The sequence below is a fragment of the Sciurus carolinensis genome, chromosome 9 (assembly GCF_902686445.1).
Source record: "Sciurus carolinensis chromosome 9, mSciCar1.2, whole genome shotgun sequence".
Taxonomy (NCBI): Eukaryota; Metazoa; Chordata; class Mammalia; order Rodentia; family Sciuridae; genus Sciurus; species Sciurus carolinensis.
Window position 1 is genome coordinate 14,260,819 of NC_062221.1, and position 23,920 is coordinate 14,284,738.

Genomic DNA, 23,920 nt, shown 5'->3' on the forward strand with positions numbered 1-23,920 from the left:
CCTCATCCACTTATTAGCGATATCATTCTTCCTTTGGTTTTTTGAGATTGGCTTATCTCACTTAGCATGATATTCTCCAGTTTCATCCATTTGCCTGCAAATGCCATAATTTTATCATTCTTTATGGCTGAGTAATATTCCATTGTACATATATACCACAGTTTCTTTATCCATTCATCAATTGAAGGACATCTAGGTTGGTTCCACAATCTGGCTATTGTGAACTGAGCAGCTATGAACATTGATGTGGCTGTATCTCTGTAATATGCTGATTTTAAGTCCTTTGGGTATAGGCCAAGGAGTGGGATAGCTGGGTCAAATGGTGGTTCCATTCAAAGTTTTCTAAGGAGTCTCCATACTGCTTTCCAGAGTGGCTGCACTAATTTGCAGCCCCACCAACAATGTATGAGTGTACCTTTCTCCCCACATCCTCACCAACACCTGTTGTTGCTTGTATTCTTGATAATCGCCATTCTAATTGGGTTGAGATGGAATCTTAGGGTGGTTTTGATTTGCATTTCTCTTATTACTAGAGATGCTGAACATTTTTCCATATGTTTGTTGATTGCTTGTAGATCTTCTTCTGTGAAGTGTCTATTCATTTCCTTAGCCCATTTGTTGATTGGATTACTTGCATTCTTGGTGTAGAGTTTTTTGAGTTCTTTATAGATTCTGGAGATTAGTGCTCTATCTGAAGTATGATTGGCAAAGATTTTCTCCCACTCTGTAGGCTCTTTCTTCGCATTGCTGATAGTTTCCTTTGCTGAGAGAAAGCTTTTTAGTTTGAATCTATCCCAGTTATTAATTCTTGCTTTTATTTCTTGTGCTATTGGAGTCCTGTTGAGGAAGTCTGGTCCTAAGCCAACATGTTGAAGCTCTGGACCTACTTTTTCTTCTATAAGATGCAAGGTCTCTGGTCTGATTCCGAGATCCTTAATCCATTTTGAGTTTAGTTTCGTGCATGGTGAGAGATAGGGGTTTAGTTTCATTCTGTTGCATATGGATTTCCAATTTTCCCAGCACCATTTATTGAAGAGGCTGTCTTTTCTCCATTGCATATTTTTGGCACCTTTGTCTAGTATGAGAAAATTGTATTTATTTGGGTTTGTGTCCGTGTCCTCTCTTCTGTACCATTGATCCACCTTTCTATTTTGGTACCAATACCATGCCGTTTTTGTTACTATTGCTTTGTAGTAGAGTTGAAGATCTGGTATTGCGATACCCCCTGCTTCACTCTTTCTGCCAAGGATTGCTTTAGCTATTCTGGGTTTTTTATTCTTCCAGATGAATTTCATAATTGCTTGCTCTATTTCTGTAAGGTACATCATTGGGATTTTAATTGGAATTGCATTGAATCTGTATAGCACTTTTGGTAGTATGACCATTTTGACAATATTAATTCTTCCTATCCAAGAACATGGGAGATCTTTCCACCTTCTAAGGTTTTCTTTAATTTCTTTCTTTAGTGTTCTGTAGTTCTCATTGTAGAGGTCTTTCACCTCTTTTGTGAGATTGATTCCCAAGTATTTTATTTTTTTTGAAGCTATTGTGAATGGGGTAGTTTTCCTAATTTCTCTTTCTGAAGATTCATCGCTTATGTATAGAAATGCCTTAGATTTATGTGCATTGATCTTATATCCCGCTACCTTACTGAATTCACTTATGAGATCTAACAGTTTTCTGGTGGAATTTCCTGGTTCCTCTAAGTATACAATCATATCATCAGCAAATAGGGATAGTTTGAGTTTTTCTTTTCCTATTCGTATCCCTTTAATTTCTTTGGTCTGTCTAATTGCTCTGGCTAGAGTTTCAAGGACGATATTGAATAGAAGTGGTGAAAGAGGGCAACCCTGCCTTGTTCCAGTTTTTAGAGGGAATGCTTTCAGTTTTTCACCATTTAGAATAATATTAGCCATGGGCTTAGCATAGATGGCCTTTACAATGTTAAGGAATGTTCCCACTATCCCTATTATTTCTAGTGTTTTGAGCATGAAGGGGTGCTGTATTTTATCAAATGCTTTCTCTGCATCTATTGAAATAATCATGTGATTCTTGACTTTAAGTCTATTGATATGGTGAATTACATTTATTGATTTCCTGATGTTGAACCAACCTTGCATCCCTGGGATGAAACCCACTTGATCATGGTGCACTATCTTTTTAATATGTTTTTGTATGCAATTTGCTAAAATTTTGTTGAGAATTTTTGCGTCGATGTTCATTAAGGATATTGGTCTGAAATTTTCTTTCCTCGATGTGTCTCTGTCTGGTTGAGGTATCAGGGTAATATTGGCTTCATAGAATGAGTTTGGGAGGGTTCCCTCCTCTTCTATTTTATGGAATACTTTGAGAAGTATTGGAATGAGCTCTTCTTTAAAAGTTTTGTAGAACTCGACTGAGAACCCATCTGGTCCTGGACTTTTCTTTGTTGGTAGGCTTTTGATGACTTCTTCTATTTCATTACTTGAAATTGGTCTATTTAAATTGTGTATGTCCTCCTCGTTCAGTTTAGGCAATTCATATGTCTCTAGAAACCTGTCGATGCCTTCGAAATTTTCTATTTTGTTGGAGTATAGATTTTCAAAATAGCTTCTAATTATGTTTTGTATTTCAGTCGTGTCTGTTGTGATATTTCCTTGTTCATTCCGAATTTTAGTGATTTGGGTTTTCTCTCGTCTTCTCTTTGTTAGTGTGGCTAAAAGTTTATCAATTTTGTTTATTTTTTCGAAGAACCAACTATTTATTTTGTCAATTTTTTGTATTGTTTCTTTTGTTTCGATTTCGTTGATTTCAGCTCTGAGTTTAACTATTTCCTGTCTTCTACTACTTTTGGTGTTGGTCTGTTCTTCTTTTTCTAGGGCTTTGAGCTGTAGTGTTAGGTCGTTTATTTTTTGAGTTTTACTTCTTTTATTAAATGCGCTCCATGAAATAAATCTTCCTCTAAGTATTGCTTTCATAGTGTCCCAGAGATTTTGATATGATGTTTCTTTGTTCTCATTTACCTCTAAGAATTTTTTAATTTCCTTCCTAATATCTTCTGTTATCCATTCATCATATAATAGCATATTGTTTAATCTCCAGGTGATGGAGTAGTTTCTGTTTTTTACTCTTTCATTTATTTCTAACTTCAATCCATTATGAACTGATAGAATACAAGGTAGTGTCTCTATCTTCTTGTATTTGTTGACATTAGCTTTGTGGCATAATATATGGTCTATTTTAGAGAAGGATCCATGTGCTGCTGAGAAGAAAGTGTATTCGCTCTTGGTTGGATGGTATATTCTATAAATGTCTGTTAAGTCTAAATTATTGATTGTGTTATTGAGATCTATGGTTTCTTTGTTCAATTTTTGTTTGGAAGATCTGTCCAGTGGTGAGAGAGGCGTGTTAAAATCACCTAGTATTATTGTGTTGTGGTCTATTTGGTTTCTAAAATTGAGAAGGATTTGTTTAACATACATGAATGAGCCACTGTTTGGGGCATAGATGTTTATGATTGTTATGTCTTGCTGATTTATGCTTCCCTTGAGCAGTATGAAATGTCCTTCTTTATCCCTTCTGACTAACATTGGCTTGAAGTCCACATTATCTGAAATGAGGATGGATACTCCAGCTTTTTTGCTGAGTCCATGTGCATGGTATGTTTTTCCCCATCCTTTCACCTTTAGTCTATGGGTATCTCTTTCTATAACCCAATGCATTTTTATACATGTGATGAATCTTCAGAAAGAGAAATTAGGAAAACTACCCCATTCATAATAGCCTCAAAAAAAATAAAATACTTGGGAATCAATCTCACAAAAGAGGTGAAAGACCTCTACAATGAGAACTACAGAACACTAAAGAAAGAAATTAAAGAAAACCTTAGAAGGTGGAAAGATCTCCCATGTTCTTGGATAGGAAGAATTAATATTGTCAAAATGGTCATACTACCAAAAGTGCTATACAGATTCAATGCAATTCCAATTAAAATCCCAATGACGTACCTTACAGAAATAAAGCAAGCAATTATGAAATTCATCTGGAAGAATAAGAAACCCAGAATAGCTAAAGCAATCCTTAGCAGAAAGAGTGAAGCACGGGATATCACAATACCAGATCTTCAACTCTACTACAAAGTAATAGTAACAAAAATGGCATGGTATTGGTACCAAAATAGACAGGTAGATCAATGGTACAGAATAGAGGACATGGACACAAACCCATATAAATACATTTTTCTCATACTAGACAAAGGGGCCAAAAATATGCAATGGAGAAAAGATAGCCTCTTCAACAAATGGTGCTGGGAAAACTGGAAATCCATATGCAACAGAATGAAATTAAACCCCTATCTCTCACCCTGCACAAAACTCAACTTACAATGGATCAAGGACCTCGGAATCAGACCAGAGACCCTGCATCTTTATAGAAGAAAAAGTAGGTCCAAATCTTCAACATGTTGGCTTAGGATCAGACTTCCTTAACAGGACTCCCATAGCACAAGAAATAAAAGCAAGAATCAACAACTGGGATAGACTCACACTAAAAAGCTTTCTCTCAGCAAAGGAAACTATTAGTAATGTGAAGAGAGAGCCTACAGAGTGGGAGAAAATCTTTGCCACTCATACTTCAGATGGAGCGCTAATTTCCAGAATCTATAAAGAACTCAAAAATCTCTACACCAAGAATATAAATAATCCAATCAACAAATGGGCTAAGGATATGAACAGACACTTCACAGAAGAAGATCTACAAGCAATCAACAGATATATGAAAAAATGTTCAACATCTCTAGTAATAAGAGAAATGCAAATCAAAACTACCCTAAGATTCCATCTCACCCCAATTAGAATGGCGATTATCAAGAACACAAGCAACAATAGGTTGTGGAGAGGATGTGGGGAAAAAGGTACACTCATACATTGCTGGTGGGGTTGCAAATTAGTGCAGCCACTCTGGAAAGTAGTATGGAGATTCCTCAGAAAGCTTGGAATGGAACCATCATTTGACCCAGCTATCCCACTCCTTGGCCTATACCCAAAGGACTTAAAATCAGCATACTACAGAGATACAGCCACATCAATGTTCATAGCTGCTCAGTTCACAATAGCCAGATTGTGAAACCAATCTAGATGTTCTTCAATTGATGAATGGATAAAGAAACTGTGGCATATATATACAATGGAATATTACTCAGCCATAAAGAATGATAAAATTATGGCATTTGCAGGCAAATGGATGAAATTGGAGAATATCATGCTAAGTGAGATAAACCAATCTCAAAAAACCAAAGGACAAATGATCTCGCTGATAAGCGGATGATGACACATAATGGGGGATGGGAGGGAGGCAAGAATGGAGGAAGGAAGGACTGTATAGAGGGAAAAGAGGGGTGGGAGGGGCGGGGGAAGGGAAAAAATAACAGAATGAATCAAACAACATTACCCTATGTAAATTTATGATTACACAAATGGTATGCCTTTGCTCCATGTACAGAGAAACAACATGTATACCTTTTGTTTACAATAAAAATAAATAAATAAATAATGATAAAAGTAGATTGAACCTAAAAAAAAAAGATTAGTTGCAATACAGAAGCTAAAAACAGACTCATTAACATTTTGTACTGTTACATTAAAGCCCACTTATCTGCACTGTGAACAGATCTTTTGTGTAGTCGTGATTATGACCCCATGGGTCCCCTAAAAGGATCTTGGGTGCTCCCAGGGGTCTCTAGAGCTCGCTTTTGAGAACTGCTAGTGTAAAGTAGCAAATAAGCTTCGCCTATATTCTGCTTCGTCAGTCAGCTGTCTCTTTCACAACCAGGCCTCCACCCACGAGCACAAAGAACATTACCCACAATGTCATTTATTACATCCCCAAAAGCTGAACTGATTTTTTGAAATCCTTGATCCTTAAATAAAGAAAAGGAACACAATGGGTTGTGTTTCTGTAGAAAACACGGCTATTTCCTACATCACTCTTAAGCACTATGTTCTGGCACTGGATTGACGTTTAGGATATAGAGATAAATAAGATGGACAAGGTTCTTGCTCATGGGGCCTTTACAGCCTCACAATGAGGGAGACAGAATAAACAAACATGAATAAACACAGATGCTTGTTGCAGACAGTGATTAGCATTCTCAAGACCGTAAAGACCCCCACAAAGTCCAGCCCCGATGTTGCCTCCAAAGCAGAGGGAAGTGCACAAACCTGCAGATCCATGCAACTCTGGGTGGAAACCACAAAACCAGCGAGGGGTGTGCGACCTGCTGTGGGCAAATGACAGGCAAAGCAGAGGAGGTTGCTGTTGGGTCATAGCAGGGCAGAGCTGCAAGCTGTTTTCTCTCTCTGACCTCTGGGCCATTGGCAGATCACCCCCGGGCATCACCCCGGGCAAAGAGGTGGCGGACACCGTGTTGGTGCTGCCAGAGCCCGCGAGGGTGGCAATGGATAACAGCAGGGGCTTCGGCATCCCAAGTAGTCCCATTTCCATCCCTTCCATCTCGAATGCCAGGGATGACTGGTCAGCTGAAGGCAGGACAGGGAAGGGCTCCCTGAGGGGCATGTGGGGGGGACGGGGTAGGAAGCCCAGGATGTGGCTCTGTGGGCTCTTCTCATACTCACCTGGAGGTATCACCTGCAAGTTGAAAACCCACCCTGCCACTTACTAACGGCTTTGGGTGAGTCATGAACCACTCTGTGCCTCAGTTTCTTCACCTGTATGTAAAATGGGGACAATAACAGCACCGACCTCATAGGTTATTGTGAAAATTGATGGGACTCATATATGTAAAGCACTTAGAATAAATATGTCTGGAGATGAGCTTAAATTTTAACAAACGATCTGGGGATGGTTTTCCTCATCTGCTAAGGTCACACCCAGAGTGTAGGATCACTGGTTTCAGGGAGTCGGCATTTCCCAAGGAGAGGAGAAGTCCTCTCTGGGCTTATGGTGACCTGGCTTGTGACTCAGTAGTGAGGTGCGAGCTCCAGGCACCTGCATCTGACAATGGCAGACCTGAAATGTCCTGCAGGGGTGGAGGAACCAATTAACAGCCCTGGGGAGCAGAGACTTCAGCCCGGCTGGGGTCACTGAGTCCTTCCTGCAGTACGCTGGACAGCCGTGGGAGGCCACGGAGCAGGGCTTCAGGCACCCATGTGCCTGCCGTGGTCCACTTAGCACTGGGGCCTCAATGCCTCCTGGGCCTTCGCTGCGACCCCTCCACCTGTGCCCTCTGGTATTTGGACTTGGTTTCCTTCTGCCGCCCGCCTTCCCCACCTCTCCAGCGACCAGCCAGTTCTTGGTTTCCTTCAAAAGATCACTCAGTACATTGAAGGTACAAACCCCAGGTTTTCATTCTGTCCTGAGGTGTTGCTCCCTCCTCACTGCCAAGCAGGGAAGGGCTCCTTCTGAACGGAAAGCAAACGGAAAGCAACAAGCTGATCTTCAAGAACAGAAAATCCTCAAGGAGAGGGATCTAGGCTGTCTTGATTTCCATCTTATCCTCAGGCCCAGAGAAATGTCAGATCCAAGATGCCACAGAGAATGGGTAGAATTAGTGTGAGTGCAAACACACACACACACACACACACACACACACTCTTAAACTAATGGAAAAAACGGAATTTTCTTTTCTATGGCAAAAGTTCCAACTAGAATTCATCTTTCCCAAGATAGCAAGCATGAATGTTCAGCATCAATTTTTGCTCACAAAGAATTAATTTTCCTCACTGGGACTATTAAGGATCATAATAATAATGTTTATTGAGTACCATGTGCCAGACACGAAATTATCTCATTTATAACCCACAAAAACCCTACAACTTATGCACAATTTTATCCTCATCTAAAACAAGAGAAAACTGAAACTTAAAGAGATTCAGTAACTTATAAGAGGTGGCTGGAGCTGAGTTTTCAGTCCCAGGTCACCTGACCCCAGAATTCTTTTTTTTTTTAATTTTTAATTTTTAGTTTTACAGACTGCATTTTGATTCACTGTACACAACTGGGGTACAGTTTTTCATTTCTATTGTTGTACACAATGTAGATTCACACCATTCACGTAATCATACATGTACATAGGGTTATGATGTCTGTCTCATTTCACCATCTTTCATATCCCTGCCCCATCCCCCTCTCATTTCCCTCTACACAATCCAAAGTTCCTGCATTCTTTTTCCCCCTCACCAGCCCCCCTTATGTATCATCATCCACTTATCAGAGAAAAGACTCAGTCTTTGGTTTGTTTGGGATTGGCTTATCTCACTTAGCATGATATTCTCCAATTCCATCCATTTACCTGCAAATACCATACTTTTATTCTTCTTTATGGCTGAGTAATATTCCATTGTGTATATATACTGCATTTTCTTTATCCATTCATCTGTTGAAGGATATCTGGGTTGGTTCCATAGTTTAGCTGTTGTGAATTAAGCTGCTGTAATCATTGATGTCACTGCATCACTGCAGTATGCTAATTTTAAGTCCTATGGGTATAAACTGAGGAATGGGATAGCTGGGTCAAAAGCTGGGTCCATTCCAAGTTTTCTAAGGAATCTCCATATTGCTTTCCAGAGTGGCTGCACCAATTTGCAACTCCACCAGCAATGTATAAGTGTGCCTTTTCCCCTACATCCTTACCAACACCTATTATTGCTTGTGTTCTTGATAATAGCCATTCTAATTGAAGTGAGATGAAATCTTGGGGTGGTTTCAATTTGCATTTCTCTAATTACTAGAGTTGCTGAACACTTTTTTTTTCTTTTTTTTCTTTTTTTGCGGTGCTCGGGATTGAACCCAGGGCCTTGTGCATGCAAGGCAAGCACGCTACCAACTGAGCTATATCCCCAGCCCAACTTTTTTTCATATATTTGTTAACTGCCTGTATATCTTCTTCTGTGAAGTGTCTGTCCAGTTCTTTAGTCCATTTATTAATTGGGTTCTTTATATTTTTGATGTAAAGTTTTTTAAGTTCTTTATAAGTTTTGGAGATTAGTGCTCTATCTGAAGTGCATGTGGAAAAGATTTTCTCCCACTCTGTAGGCTCTCTTTTCACATTGTTGATTGTTTGCTTTTCTGAGAAAAAGCCATCCCAATTATTGATCCTTGTTTTCATTTCTTGCACTTTCAGAGTCTTGTTGAGGAAGTCTGGTCCTAAGCCAACATGATGAAGATTCGTGCCTACTTTTTCTTCTATTTCTCTGGTCTAATTCCTAGGTCCTTGATCCATTTTGAGTTGAGTTTTGTGCAGGATAAGAGATAGAAGTTTAAGTTCATTTACTGCATATGGATTTCCAATTTTGCCAGCACCATTTGTTGAACAGGCTATCTTTTCTCCTTTGTATTTTTTTCGCATCTTTGTCTAGTGTGAGGTAACTGTATTTATGTGGGTTTGTCTTTGTGTTTTCTATTCTGTACCATTGGTTTACCTGTCTATTTTGGTGCCAATACGATGCCATTTTTGTTACTATTACTCTATAGTATAGTTTAAGGTCGGGTATTGTGATACATACTGCTTCACTCTTCCTGCTCAGAATTGCTTTGGCTATTCAAGGTCTCTTATTCTTCCAGATGAATTTCACGATTGCTTTCTCTATTTCTATGGGAAACGTCTTTGGGATTTTAGTTGGAATTGCATTGAATCTGTATAGTGCCTTTGATAGAATGGCCATTTTGACAATGTTAATTCTGCCTATCCAAGAACATGGGAGATCTTTCTAAGGTTTCCTTCACTTTCTTTCTTTAGTGTTCTGTAGTTTTCACTGTAGAGGTCTTTCACTTCTTTTGTTAGATTGATTCCCAGGTGTTTTTTGTTTTTGTTTTTGTTTTTGTTTTTTTGAGGTTATTGTGAATGGAGTGGTTTTCCTAATTTCTCTTTCAGAGGATTCATCACTTATGAACAATAATATGTAAGATTTATGCATGTTGTCTTTATATCCTCCTACTTTGCTGAATTCATTTATTAGTTCTAGAAGTTTTCTGGTGGAGTTTTTTTTTTTTTTTTTTTTTTGATCTTCTAAATATAGAATCATATCATTGGCAAATAGTGATAGCTTGAGTTCTTCTTTTTCTATTCGTATCCCTTTAATTTCATTGGTCTGATTGTTCTGGCTAGAGTTTCAAGGACAATGTTGAATAGAAGTAGTGAAAGAGGGCATCCCTGTCTTGTTCCAGTTTTTAGAGGGAATGCTTTCAGTTTTTCTCCATTAAGAATGATGTTGGCCATGGGCTTAGCATAAATAGCCTTTACAATGTTGAGGTATGTTCCTACTATCCCTATTTTTTCTAGAGTTTTGAGTGTGAAGGGCTGACCCCAGAACTCTTGAATGAACTTCTGAAACTAGCAAATTTTACAAAATAAAGGGTCTTAAAGTTTTACCTGAAACAACTACTGCTTTTCCGACTATTTTTTTACTTTTCTCTTTACCTGACTAATCCACATAGTCACAATGTTTCAGTCAACAACGAACCACATACACAGCAATGGTCCCATAAGATTATGCTAGGGCGGAAGAATTCTACCAACTAGTGACATTGTAGCCATCAAAAGATCCTAGCCCAGTGCATTACCCATGTGTTGGTAGTGATGCTGGTGTGAACAAATCTACTACGCAGTAAGTCACATAAAAGTCTGGCATACACAATTATGTACGGCATGTAATTCTTGATAATGGTAATAAAGACTATGTTACTTATGTATTTTCTATACTACACTTTTTATTGTATTTATTCATTTATGTATTTATGGGACTAGGGATCATGTAGAGACTTGAGCATGCCAAGCAAGCTCTTTGCTACTGAGTTATACCCCCATCCCCTTATCATTATTTTAGAGTGTTCTTCTGCTTTTTTTTTTTTTTTCCTAAGTTTGAGGCCAGCAGCAGCCTCATGCATCTCGCATTACCATGTCTTGATGGCACCAAGGAGCCACACTGAGTGACTGATTTATACCACCCAGGTATGTGTCAGGACCCTATGACGTTCACAGAGTGAAATCTGCTAACAATGCATTTCCAGATCATGTCTCCATCACTAGGAGATACACGACTGCACTAAAACATTTCCTTAAGGAGTTCAAAGCTTTTCACAATACTGTAGCCATTTAAAATATGTTTACAAGCCAATTTGCAAATGAGCAGTAAAAGTGAAATCTTTTAAGCCATGACTATTTTGGCACTGAGACCATGTTTGTTTTAATTCTAGTTTCCAGCTTTGGCATTCTTTTTCCTCCTCTATTTTTTTCTTTTTGCACTAATGGTTTAATTGCTTCTTGTGACTATAAAACAACGTCTGAGCATTCTGACAATTTAGCTGCAGTAAACGTTCTTTATCTGAGTCTGGTTCCCTAGAAATGACAGTCTGAGGCAAAACTTAATCTAAAGTTTTACTAGAAGAGTCAAAGTCAAGGCAGCAAGAGCGAAGTACGGCAGACCAATGAGGGAGGGAGGAGAAGCAGAGAGAAGGAACTTTAATGGCCTCTGCTTCACTAGAAAGCACCACTGATTACTGTGTCCTGTGAAAATTTCCAGAAAAGCCACAAGAAACATTTCTCATAAGAGTCCTTTGGGGAATGAAAAATTTACCATGGGTTCTCTCCCGCTCACTGCTTCTCCATCAGTAAAGTCTGCTTCACGGGGAATTCGCTTCTGAAGTCCTGGTTTTGTGGCCTGGCCCCTCTGGACTGCCACCAGGGAAGCAGCAGTTGACTCTGCCCACAGTGACTCTCAGATCATACTGTGAGTGATTGAGCAGGCACAAGCCAGGGACATTCGCTTTCTGCCTGCAGCCTGCAGTCTCCTGTGCCCTAGCAAGCCAGGGTGCCCCCAGCAGTTTCACTGTCAAGTACCTGGTGACAGGAGGGCCTGGGGCAGGATGGAAGAGGCCAGCAGTGCGAGGCATGAGGCAGTGTGACCTTAAGCCGTGCCAGGAGCTGCTGGCAATGGGCCCAGCTGCCTGAGCCTAGAGAACTTTGCAACAGCAAGGGTTTTGTAGTGATGGAGTCCCAAGAGCTTCCCTAAGCAATGATCAAAACCACTGTCTCCTCTGCTCAGGAGAAGGTGATCTTCCTGGAGGATCATCAGCATTGAGTAGAGAGCCACAGCTGAGGACCAAAAGCTCAAACTCTCAGAACGTACTCATGTGGGTCTCCCAGTGCACACAGGGACTTATCTCGCGTGGATCTGGAAGTGTGTGCAATAGCAGCATCGTGGAACGCCCATCTTCACCTCTACCAGATGTTGTCAGACCCACTCCTGAACAGCAGCTTTAAAGTCAGGTGTGGTGGCATGTGCCTACAGATCCAGCTGCTTGCCAGGCTGAGGCAGGGAGATCACTTGAGCCCAGGAGTTCAAGGTCAGCCTGAGACTTCCACGAGTTGCTTGTTAATTACTTGGTCTGATTCTTTTCTTTTCTTATAAGATATGCCTAAAACTCATCTATGGATCCATAAATTTTTCCTGGAGGCCATTTATCAAATATCCCTGTCAGGATTGCCTTCTTATTAAACGGGAATAGACATCGCTTGCTAAACTCACAGGTAAACCAAAAGTAAGAATTAAAAACTACCTATGAGGTATTGGAATTTGAAGAGAAGCTATTTATTTCCCACCATTTCCAGGAGAAGGCACAAATTCACCTCCCGTCTACTCTTAAAGCTCTTTGCCATCCTCCCCACACACCCCGTGCTCACCCCGCACATGCGAGTCACGGAGCCCACGTGCACCCCGCACATGCGCATCACAGCTCTTATTTTGCATTCATCCACTCGATAAATAACTTTTGCTATTGTTTCAGAAGCCATGCAAAACAATGTTGGGCAGATGCCTTCCCTGCTGCAGGACCCAGAGTGTCCACTGGGGCTTCGTGAGGTTCCCACGCAGGGCCATGACCACCAGGACTGAACACACATGGGTTGAACTTAAAGTTCCAATCTGATTTTCCCTCGTTTTCTGCAGTATCAGTATATACCAAGAGTAGTGATAAGCGTGGTCCCAGGGAATAGGGAGGCATGATGTCCATAGAGATTTTTAAAACAGTAATAAGACAGACCAAAAGTTGGTCTGATTTTGCTATAGTGACACACAGGCAATTCTATTCAATGCCAAATACTGTTCCCTCCCAATTTTTTTTTTTTTTTTTTTTTTTTTTGCCTAACCTCTAAAAAAATGCAGTTACTATTTAATTTTTTAATAAATAAATTAACACATCGTACTGCTTATCCTTTAATAAACATTATTTTCTACATGCAAGTTAACTCAGAGAAGCCCTAACAGAACCAGACTTAAGTACGTGCCTTTATTTCAGAGCTAAGGTCCTCATTGTCCAGAATCCTTTAGACCTGAGCTTGCTTTGAGTGTGCTTCACCTCTTCAACCCATGGACCCCGCTGCGTCTGCATTCAGATACTGCTTTCAACTTACAGAGTAGCAGTACGGTGCTTGTGGCAGAACTTGAGCAAGTTCAATCCTTTCTCTTTCAATTTAATTTTCTCATAAAAAGCACACTTGGAGTTTTTATTATTAAAATTTAAATAGTGAAACAGTTCCTGATAGGCCCTGGGTTCAGTCCCTAGCACTGCAAAAAAATAATAATAATAAAATGGTAAAATAATATTCAAGTACAAAGTGTAATATTTTTGTTCAATAAGTGTAGATTTTAATTCATGCATGAAATATTTAGCTGCATTTGAATAATATCTTTTCAAAAATAGTTTTAGTTGGCGGGGCATGGTGGCACACACCTGTAATTCCAGCCACTTGGGAGGCTGAGGTGGAGGATTTCGAGTTCAAAGCCAGCCTCAGCAACAGTGAGGTGCTAAGCAACTCAGTGAGACCCTGTCTCTAAATAAAATACAAAATAGGGCTGGGGATGTGGCTCAGTGGTTGAGTGCCCCTGAGTTCAATCCCTGGTACCCACCCCCCAAATATATATATATATATTTTAATATTTATATATATATATATTTAGTCATAGATGAATGGACACAATGCCTTTATTTATTTATTTATTTTTATGTGGTGCTGAGGATCGAACCCAGTGCCTCACACATGCTAGGCAAGTGCTCTACCACTGAGCCACAACCCCAGCCCTTGAATAATATCTTTAGAAACTGAATTGATTCCATTTGATTACTTTTTCTTTCCAAGTTACTATTAAACTGTAATGTTATTATTCATTTCTGTAGCAGACTATTATGAAGGTATATGATTTTATTTCTATTGAATAGCAATAAAGTAATTAAGGAGTACTAATCATCCATTACTTTCACCTGTTTTTGATACTGCATTAATTTATGGGCATGATTATATATACAAACTTCAGTTTAAAAATCTCATCATGTTTCTTTTCAGTCCATTATTATTATCCCCTTCATTCCATAATTATTACTAAAAATAAAGTATCAAGGAGGCAGAATTAAAATTGACCTGCTGGGCTGGGGTTGTGGCTCAGTGGTAGAGCACTTGCCTAGCACGTATGAGGCACTGGGTTTGATCCTCAGCACCACATAAGAATAAGTAAATAAAATAAATGTAAAAAAAAAAAATCAACCTGCTCTATGTGCAGATACACGGGTGCACCTTGCAGCCAGACCCGGGGACTGCATCACCCTCACCCTTCAGGACTGGAGAGCTCCCTGCCTGGAGACACTGCCCCCTGCTGGTTGGTGTGAATTTGCTCACGGGACTGATGGATTTACCTAAATCTTATTCTTTTATTCTGAGACACATATTTTACCTAAGTGTCAGCTCCATGAGGCCTAGCACTTTGTCCTGTTCACACAGATCCCCAGGAAGAGAGTGGGCAACTGACATGCTTTTGTTGAATGAAAGAAGGAATGCAGTGTTATACTACACATTTTGGAGACTGTGTTAATACTTGTGTGTGTTTTGTGCACATGTTCACAACACAAAATAGGAGTCTTACCAACAACAGACATCATATATCTTGATTTTTTTTTTGCATTATCCCCACCACTGATATTGCCAATGTCAGAGACTAGTTACAGATTGACAAACAAATTGATTTACAAGATCAGAACTCAAAACACTATGCTGAAGGAATAAGAAAGAATGGCCAAGGAGTTAAAATTTTATAAAGTAGTATTTTTAAATTCTTTTTTTATCATCTCAGTTTTTTTGTTGTTTTTTTTTTTTTTTTTTTTTTTTGTTTTGTTTTGTTTTGTTTTGTTTTTTGAGGAAACAGGGGATCAGAAAGAGGTTACTTGCTAGGAAATAAATGCTCAGACTGGGGATGTGACTCAGTGGTAAAGCATTTGCCTAGCATGTGTAAGACCAAAAGTTTGATCCCCAGCACTAGAAAACAAAAAGAAAGAAAACAAAATCTTAATTAATTAAAAAGATACTATAACTGATATCAACCTTTTAATAATTTTAATAATTTTCTTTTCATTCAATATAACCAATGCCATCTAATGTGTTTCAGAATTACCAACACTATAGTCACCATTGTACTCGAGGTAAGAAAGGAGGGTGAATGTAACTGTTAGTGCATTGGAGCTGTTTGCACAAGATATTCTTTCAAAGGTCAGTAGTATAGTCTGTTAAAGACCCAAAAAATTACACGGTTCAGCCTCAGTTTGTAAACAAAGTAGCCAGAACCCAGAAAGCACAAGACTTTTGTCCGAGGTCTCACAGTGGAAGAGTACCGCTCAGACCAGAAGCCGGCAATCCTGGCTGCCACCTCAGCCTTCGTCCTCAACAACAGAGCTTCGGATTATTCGATCAAAGCTCTTGAGACTCGGGGTTCTCTGGAATAAAAGAATTTATGAAGCCATTTTAGATGCCAGCCAGGAGAAGAACCAGGTCGCGGGACAAGTTCCCACCTGGCAGCGAGGCTGGATGGCATTAGAAGCACGTCTGCCGAATCAAGGGCCAAGAGCATGTTTATAATTGAAATTTGGAGAAAGAAAGTGTAACTAGTTTACATGGCCTGGACATGGTGGAGCACGCCTGGAACCCCAGTGACTCCGGAGGCTGAGGCAGGAGGATGGCAAGTTCAAGACCAACCTGGGCAAGTTAACAAGACTATCTTAAAATAGAGCAAAAAAGGGCTGGGGCTGTAGCTCAGTGGTGGCGTGCTTGCCTGGCCTGGGCAAGGCCCTGGTTCCATCCCCAGAACCACAACATAAACAAATACACATTATCAGCTTACATGGAACTCACATTGATTGTGGATAAAAGGGGTGAGATCACGCCAAGCAGGGAAATTGGGATAGAGAACCATCCACAGAAGTGCTTGCTGCTTCTGGATTGGTGGGGTGAACAATCCAGAAAGTGTCTCTGTAAACAGGATGTAGTGGCACCTGGGGATTCACTACGACGGGATTTAAGTCAAAATTTCAACCTACAGTCAGAATGTGAGACAGTCCTATTGGTTTGACTGTAGCTGTTAGCTGATATTTCCACCCTCCCCTCTATTCTCACACCCTCATAATTAAATTTAAGACATCTCAGAATTTTGTTCTTATCACAACGTACAAAAAAATGACCCTTTATATGTTTATCATATCAAATTGCTGAAAGTATTTATGATAAGGACTTCAGAACTACATGTGTTTATTAGTGGCCATTGACAAAGCAATGGAAAAGAATGTTATAAAGATATCATTGCATAGGCAGATAAAATATACCAATTAATGAAGACTTGAAGATAACTTGAAGAATCACTTATTATTACAACATATCTACTTATGAGAAAATTAATATGTTTTCTAAGAATCTACCAGACACATAGTTAATCCCTGCAAAAGCCACTGAGTCAAATAATAGCACATGCCTTTCCACAATGCTCACCATACACCAGTTTTTGTTCTAAATGCTTTATATGCATTAACACGATTAATCTTCAAGACAACCCAACGAATGAATACTGTTATTGCCATCATCCCCATTTTACAGTTAAGGAAGTTGAGGATTTAACCCAGGCCAGGCAGGTAAGTAGAACTCTACCAACCTGGCTGGCCATCTGGCTCCACAGGCTACACAGACTGGACTCTACTTTCCATCTTAAGGAACATGCATTAGAAAATGCGAATGGCAGTGAAGATTTAAGTAACAGCTGAGAAAAACCATAATGTCCTCAAGGAAGATTCCTATTTTAAATCACCGCCTGAGCAGGCTAAGGCCGAAGGAGAGTTTACAGAATTAAAGGAAAAGTTAAGGAGCCAGAGCCACGAACCTGGAGGAGAACCAGGGTCTCAACACCCCTGATTTCTCTCCTTTCCTCTCTTCTTCCCTTACATTTGACTTCATGTTTATTTTATTTTATTTTTTTAAACTTTTTAAGTTGTTGATGGACCTTTTAATTTTATTTAGTTATTTATATGCAGTGTTGAGAATGGAACTCACACATGCTAGGCGAGTCTGGACAGCCCACCTCGTGAGGGAAGCTGCTGAGGCGCAGGCCAGAAACAGACCAAGCCGAGAATTCCAGAGACCGCGGAAGAGTCTGCTGTGTGTGAATGTGCCAGTATTTACAATGATATGCTGGAGAGAAAAGGAAGGAAAGTAACCCCAAATTGCTTCTGAGAAAAGACTGGAAGCCCAAGTATGTTTAGTGTGGAGATCAGGAAAAAAAAAAAAAAAAAAAAAAAAAAGCAATGGGAAAAAAGAATGGAAAAGAAAATACAGAGAGAATGAGAAACAGAAAGGGGAGAATTTGATGATCAAGAGGCATTTGTGACATCTTATTTTTTAAAAAATGCAAGGGAGATCTGAAGAGGAAGAAAGAAAGAGAGATGCTGCGTTAGAGGCACATTTAGGTGTCAAGTGGACCGATCTCAGTGAATGTTAACGGCACCTATTATTTAATTATTTAAGCAGTTGGCGAAGAGCAAGTACCTAATTGCAACTTTTGTGAAGCTAGGTCTGGGATAAAGAAAGAAAAACCAAGAGTTTACTCCAATGAAGTAAATTCAGAGAAGAGAGTAGCACAGGAGAAATGCATTATCCAAACTGCTGAAGGAGGAGGAAAACCCAGATGCAGATAATGACTTTAAAAAAATTTTTTTCAGGCAATGACTTTGATACTAAGAGTAGCAAGGATGCCGAAATGGGAGAAAATAAAATGAACTGCAGGAGGGAAAAGGTCACAGAGACCTCTAAGGATTACTCCAAGCGTCACAGGAATCAAGTCCCTTCACTGTCATCTGCTAAAGAAAGAGGACCTGGTACTAAATACCACACCGAAAGTTCCAAGTCAAGGGGACATGAGAAAAGGGCAGATCCACACCAAGAAAGGCACTCTGGAGACCGGGAGAATGATTACACTGACCACGACACCAAAAAGAAAAGAAATCTCTCTGACACAGAGAGGCCAGGCCCAGAGGCTCCCTTGAAGAGGCATGAACAAGATCTACTGAAGGGAAGAAATGACAGGATGGAAAAGGGAGAAATGCAGGGAGAAATATTCCTCTAGAGAACAAGAAAGAGACAGACAACCTAATAACACTGAGACAGGAGGGGAGAATAAACAGAAGAGCAAAGAAAGAACACATAAAGTGAGGAAGATACAGAAATGATAAATACAGAGATAAGGAAAAACAAGAAATGAGCCCTCGATCTTCAGAAAGAAATCAAGACAGAAGGGAAGGCAGCCCAATTTCTAGGACAAGAGATGAGGTTCTTGACCAGGAAAGACCCAGCAAACTGAGAAACATGGAAGAGGTCAAAGAAAGAAACCAGGAGAAACCCTTAGTCCTGAAACCTCACTGGGAGCGAAACACAGACTCACAGAGGAAAGGCAAGAGTAGGACAAAGGACAAGGGAGACCCCCAGGCAGTGAGCAAGTTTGCAGGCAGCATGGTGAGGAAACTGTGATCTCAGCTGGAGACAAGCACTTGGCCAGGCCAATGGTCTGGGTTCACGCAAAGACCGGTGTGGAGAAAGGTGGTCACGGATGGCTGCCCCAGCAGGAAGGTCCATGGAAGCTCAGAGCACTGGAACTTGCGGGACGTGCTTTGTGGAAGCATAAAGAAATGTGTTCACGATGGTTGGAAGGGATTTTAAAAATGTATTTTCAAAATTTATTTTTTATCTGGGTTTAAGTCAAGTCAGTCCTTTTATCTTGACATTAGCAGGATTTACATATAACATTTCTTTATCAATGCCACATTCTTGGTTGTATGTGAAAACCATAAGAATGTGCTAAACCCCTCCCTGTAAGTACTTCATGAGGAAAATTGACTCCCCTAAAACCATTTAAAAAATAAACAACTCTCCTACTAATGTTCCTTTGTTGCAAGATCTGTTTTGTTTTATAAATATCACTTTTCACATTAAAATGTGAATTTGAAAAGCAAAATAGAGAAAATCGCTACACTGTGTTCCGAAGTTGGTATTAAAGTGTAAAATATTGCTTGAGCATCTTGTCTACACTTCTTTTTAAATTTTTTTTCACATTTTTTATTGGTGCATAATAGTTGTATGTAATGATGGGGTTTGTTGTTACGTATTCATACATGCACTTGTCTAAAGAACTTTATTAACCCACAACATATGTGGCCTAAATAAAAATTAAAACAGTGATATGAAAAAATATATATATACTGTTCCAATGAACCCAGCAGAAGAGGTCTGTTTTATAGACAGAGAGGCAGAAGAAAGCAGATTGGTCATTTCAGTTTACTTTTCTTGTAAGGTAGGGACAGAAGACAGAAGAATAAGGAAATAACTGATTGATTAGCTAATAGATTATTTCAGGTTACTTCTTTGAGGTAAGGATTAAAGAACAGGGGATTTCATCATCATGCCAACTGAAACTGACCTATTCAGAAATTTTAGCTATTTTCTCTCTAAACCTGATATCTCCAAGGTCAGATGAACTTGGTGACAGGAACTTTAGCATACGTAACTCTCCATTTTGATTATTAACTTGGTCCTTTGGTGCAGTGTCTTAGTCTAAAACAATGGTCTCCTGTAATTTTTATTTAATACATCCAGCTCTTCTTTCCCCTCCCAACTTCAGAACATAAAGATGCCCATTCAGGTCACATGTCCAATCTTAGGCCAACCAGTTAATTCTCCTCTTCCAGTGAGGTGTCTCCACCACCCTTGGCTGGTCTGTGTGCCTGAGTCTGGAGCCTCTTGTGATTCACTTTATCTAGAAACATCCTGGCTTCTGCTGGGGCAAGAGAGGGTCCTCTGAGAGATGAGGAAGGACTCGGGTCTGACTACTTCTTCACAAGACTTTCCATAAACCTCTCATTTCCAGCCCTGCCTCTCGTCTTCCCTTTCAGAATAACCTGGTGCCTCCAATTCCAGGGCCTCTCCAGTGTGCTGTGCCAAGAACCAGTTTCCCGTCTGCAGACATTCAAGTGTCCACTTTCTCAGCCTTGCTGGGTTAGTCCCCACTCATCCAGCCCCTGTCTATTCTGTCTTCCAAAAATGAGTTAGTATGGACTCCTTTGTCCTGTGGACTTAGGCCCTCTGGCTTCTTTGCCGTTATTTTAGTGCACTTTGAGAGAGATCAAAGAAAAATACATGTTTTTTGCTGCAGTGCTTAACCAGAAGTCTATTTTGGGGATTTTCAAATAATCCTGTGAGACGCCACAGTGGTTGGCCTTCAAGCTTGGGAGTGTGGAGTGGTGGAGGGGACAGCGAAGAAAACAGCAGAACAGAAGGGTGGGCAGGCTCTGGCCCCACCCCTCTGTAAGGCAGAAAATCTCTGCTTTTTCTGTTTTATATTTTAGGCATCTGAGCTTTCATTGGAAGAAAGAGCCTTTATCTAAAAATAGGAAACCCTAAAACCACTGCGTGACACCAAGCTACCTCCTACAGATTTCTTGGAGTTGTAATCATGTTGTACATTTCCTATGCTGTTTTTTCTTCCCTTTTTTCATTATATTACATTATAAACATGTTCCCATATTTCAGTAGCTTTTTCATAATTAGTTTCTTAACCCAATGCCTGGCACTAGTAGACCCTGGATAAATAGAGGTTGAGTTAACTAGTTAAGTGATTTAACAGTTGTTTCTAATGTATTTATAACTATAGGCTATGTGACTAGTTAGCCTGTTTCATTCATTCATTCACTCACTCACCCAATACATATTTGTTGAATACTCACTGAGCACTGGCAGACGTGAACAAAGCAATGAATAAGATAGACAGTCTTTTCCACACAGAGCTAACAGGCTAAAGAGGAAGCTGGCAAGTAAAATGGCAGTCACAATACAGAGGGATCAGAGCTAGGGGAAATGAAAGGGATTATGGGAGCCAGCAAGGCCGTTATTGAATGCAATAACATCAGTAATCAACCAGGTACAGCGGACATCCCTGGAGTACTTCATCTGACAACAGTAGAACACAATCTTCTCAAGCTCCCATGGAACAATCACCAAGACAGATCACATTCCTGGCCATCAAACATACCATAACAAATTTAAAAGAATAGGTATCATCCAATGTATGCTTTCAGATCACAATGGAATTAACCTAAAAATCAATAACAGAAAAAGATCCATAAAATCTCAAAATAATTTTAGATTAAATATACTTCTAAATAACACATGGATCAAAGAGGATATATGAGAATTTTTAAAATATTTTGAACTAAATGAAAACATCAAAATTCTTGGGACATTACGGAAGTATTGCATACAGGGAAATTCATAGGATCCAATGCATATTGTGTTAGCTTTCCATTACTATGACAAAATACCTGAGATAATCAACTTAGAAGGAGGAAAGATTTGTTCTGGTCTGTGGTTTCAGAGGTTTCTCCTCATGATCACTTGGCCCCATTGCCGTGGGCCTGTGGTAGCACAGTACATCAGAGCAGGAGCCTGAGGCAAAGCAGAACTGTTCACCTTATGGTGACTGGGAAGCAGAGGTAGAGAGGTGAGGAACTAGGATCCCTGATATCCTCAAGGACAAACCCCAAATGACCTAACTTCCTTCTATTGGGCTCCATCTCCCAAAGTTTCCACCTCCTCTTAAATAGCACCATCAGCTGGGGACAAAGTTTTTAACACATAAGATTTTAGGGGACATTGAAAATCCAAACCAGGAGAGACTCAAGATGGCGGATAAGAGGAAGGCTGCATTTCCAGTCACTCTGTGGCTTGGGATTCAAGCAGCAGGAGTACTGCTTCTCAGTCATAAAGAAAAATGAAATTATGTCATTTGCAGCAAAATGGATGGAATTTAAGAGCATTAAGTTAAGCAAAATAAGCCAATCTCATAAAGTCAAGGGTCATATATTTCCTCTTATATGTGAAAGCTAGAGAGGAAAATGGAAATGGAAGGGAAAAAAAGGGTGTGTGTGTTTGTGTGTTGGCCAAATTATATCCTTATGTTATATGCATGTATGAATATGTAAAAATGAATCCCATCATTATGTACAACTATAATGCACTACTAAAAATTGTGGCAAAAAAAAACAATAACAGAAAAGATCCAAACCATAACATGTATGTTAGAAAATATGAAAGACTTAAAAATCAACCAGCCAAGCTTCCATCTTAGAAACTAGAAAAAGAATAGCAAATTAAATCCTAAGTAAGCAGAAGAAAATAAGGAACAGAAAATCAGAGAAAAAAAAAATCAATGACATTGAAAATGGGAAATCAGTGAGAAAAATCAATGAAACCAAAAACTTGTTCTTTGAAAAGATTTTTAAAAATTTTTGATGAGCCTTTAACCAGTCTTAGACAAAGAGAGAGAGGACTCAAATTACTAATATCAGAAATGAAAGATGGAAAATGACTAGAGGTCTCACAGGCATCAAAAAGACAATAAAAGAATGCTATGAACAACTCTATAGCCACAAATGTGATAGCATTGATGAAACAGAACAATTACCTTACAAATTTACCCTGCCAAAACTCACACAGGAAGAAGTAAAGGATGCAAATAGGCTTATGCGTATTAAGAAATTGAATCAACACTTAACCATTCAAAACAGAAAGCACCAGACCCCAGATGAATTCACCAACCCTACCAAATATTTAAAGAACAAATTATACCAATTCTGTGCACTCTCCTTCAGAATACAGAAGCAAAGGAAATACTTCCTAACTCATTTCATGTAGCCAGCATTACCCTAATACCAAAACAGACAACGATAGTATAGGAAAAGAAGAATAGAGACCAATATCTCTCATGAACATAGATGCAAAAATCCTAACCAAAATATTAGCAAATCAAATCCAACAAGCCATTAAAAGAATTTTACACCACTACCAAGTGGGATTTATCTCAGATATGCTAGACTGGTCAACATTTAAAAATCAATTACTGGGGCTGGGGATATAGCTCAATTGGTGGAGTGCTGGCCTTGCAAGCACAAGGTCCTGGGTTCAATCCCCGGCACCGCAAAAAAAGAAAAAAAAGAAAAAAAAATCAACTACTGTTGGATAACAATTAATTGAATATTTCAAAATAGCTAGTAGAGAGGATTTTGCATGTTCCCAACACAAAGATACGATATATGTCTGAAGTTGATGTGCCAGTTACCCTGATATGATCATTACACATTACATGCCTGCATTGAAATGTAAAACTGCATCCTACAACATGTAAAATTACTATACATCAACTAAAATACTTTTAAATAATAATTTTAAAAAGCAAATCAATGTGATTCATCATATAAATAAGCCAGAGAAGAAAAATTCCTCAGTAATGTCAATAGATACAGAAAAAGCACTTAACAAAACCCATCACCCATTCATGATATAAATTCTGAGTAAAGGAGAATTTGAAAGGGAACTTCCTCAATTTGATAAACAATATCTACAAAAATACACAGCCAACATACGACCTGTTAAGAGACTCAATACTTATCACTAAAATCAGGAAAAGGCAGGGATGTTCCTCTTTTCCATTGCTTCTTACCACTGTGCTGGAAGTGCTAACTAATGTAATAACAACAAAAGGGGATTTAAAAGACATACAGATTGGGAAGGAGAAAT

General features: G+C 39.4%; 1 pseudogene; it reads left to right on the top strand.

The window, feature by feature from the left end:
- The window catches only part of LOC124992845 (nuclear speckle splicing regulatory protein 1-like), a 44,795-nt pseudogene extending 21,429 nt beyond the window's left edge, over window positions 1–23,366 (top strand).
- Window positions 23,367–23,920: the final 554 nt, after the last annotated feature.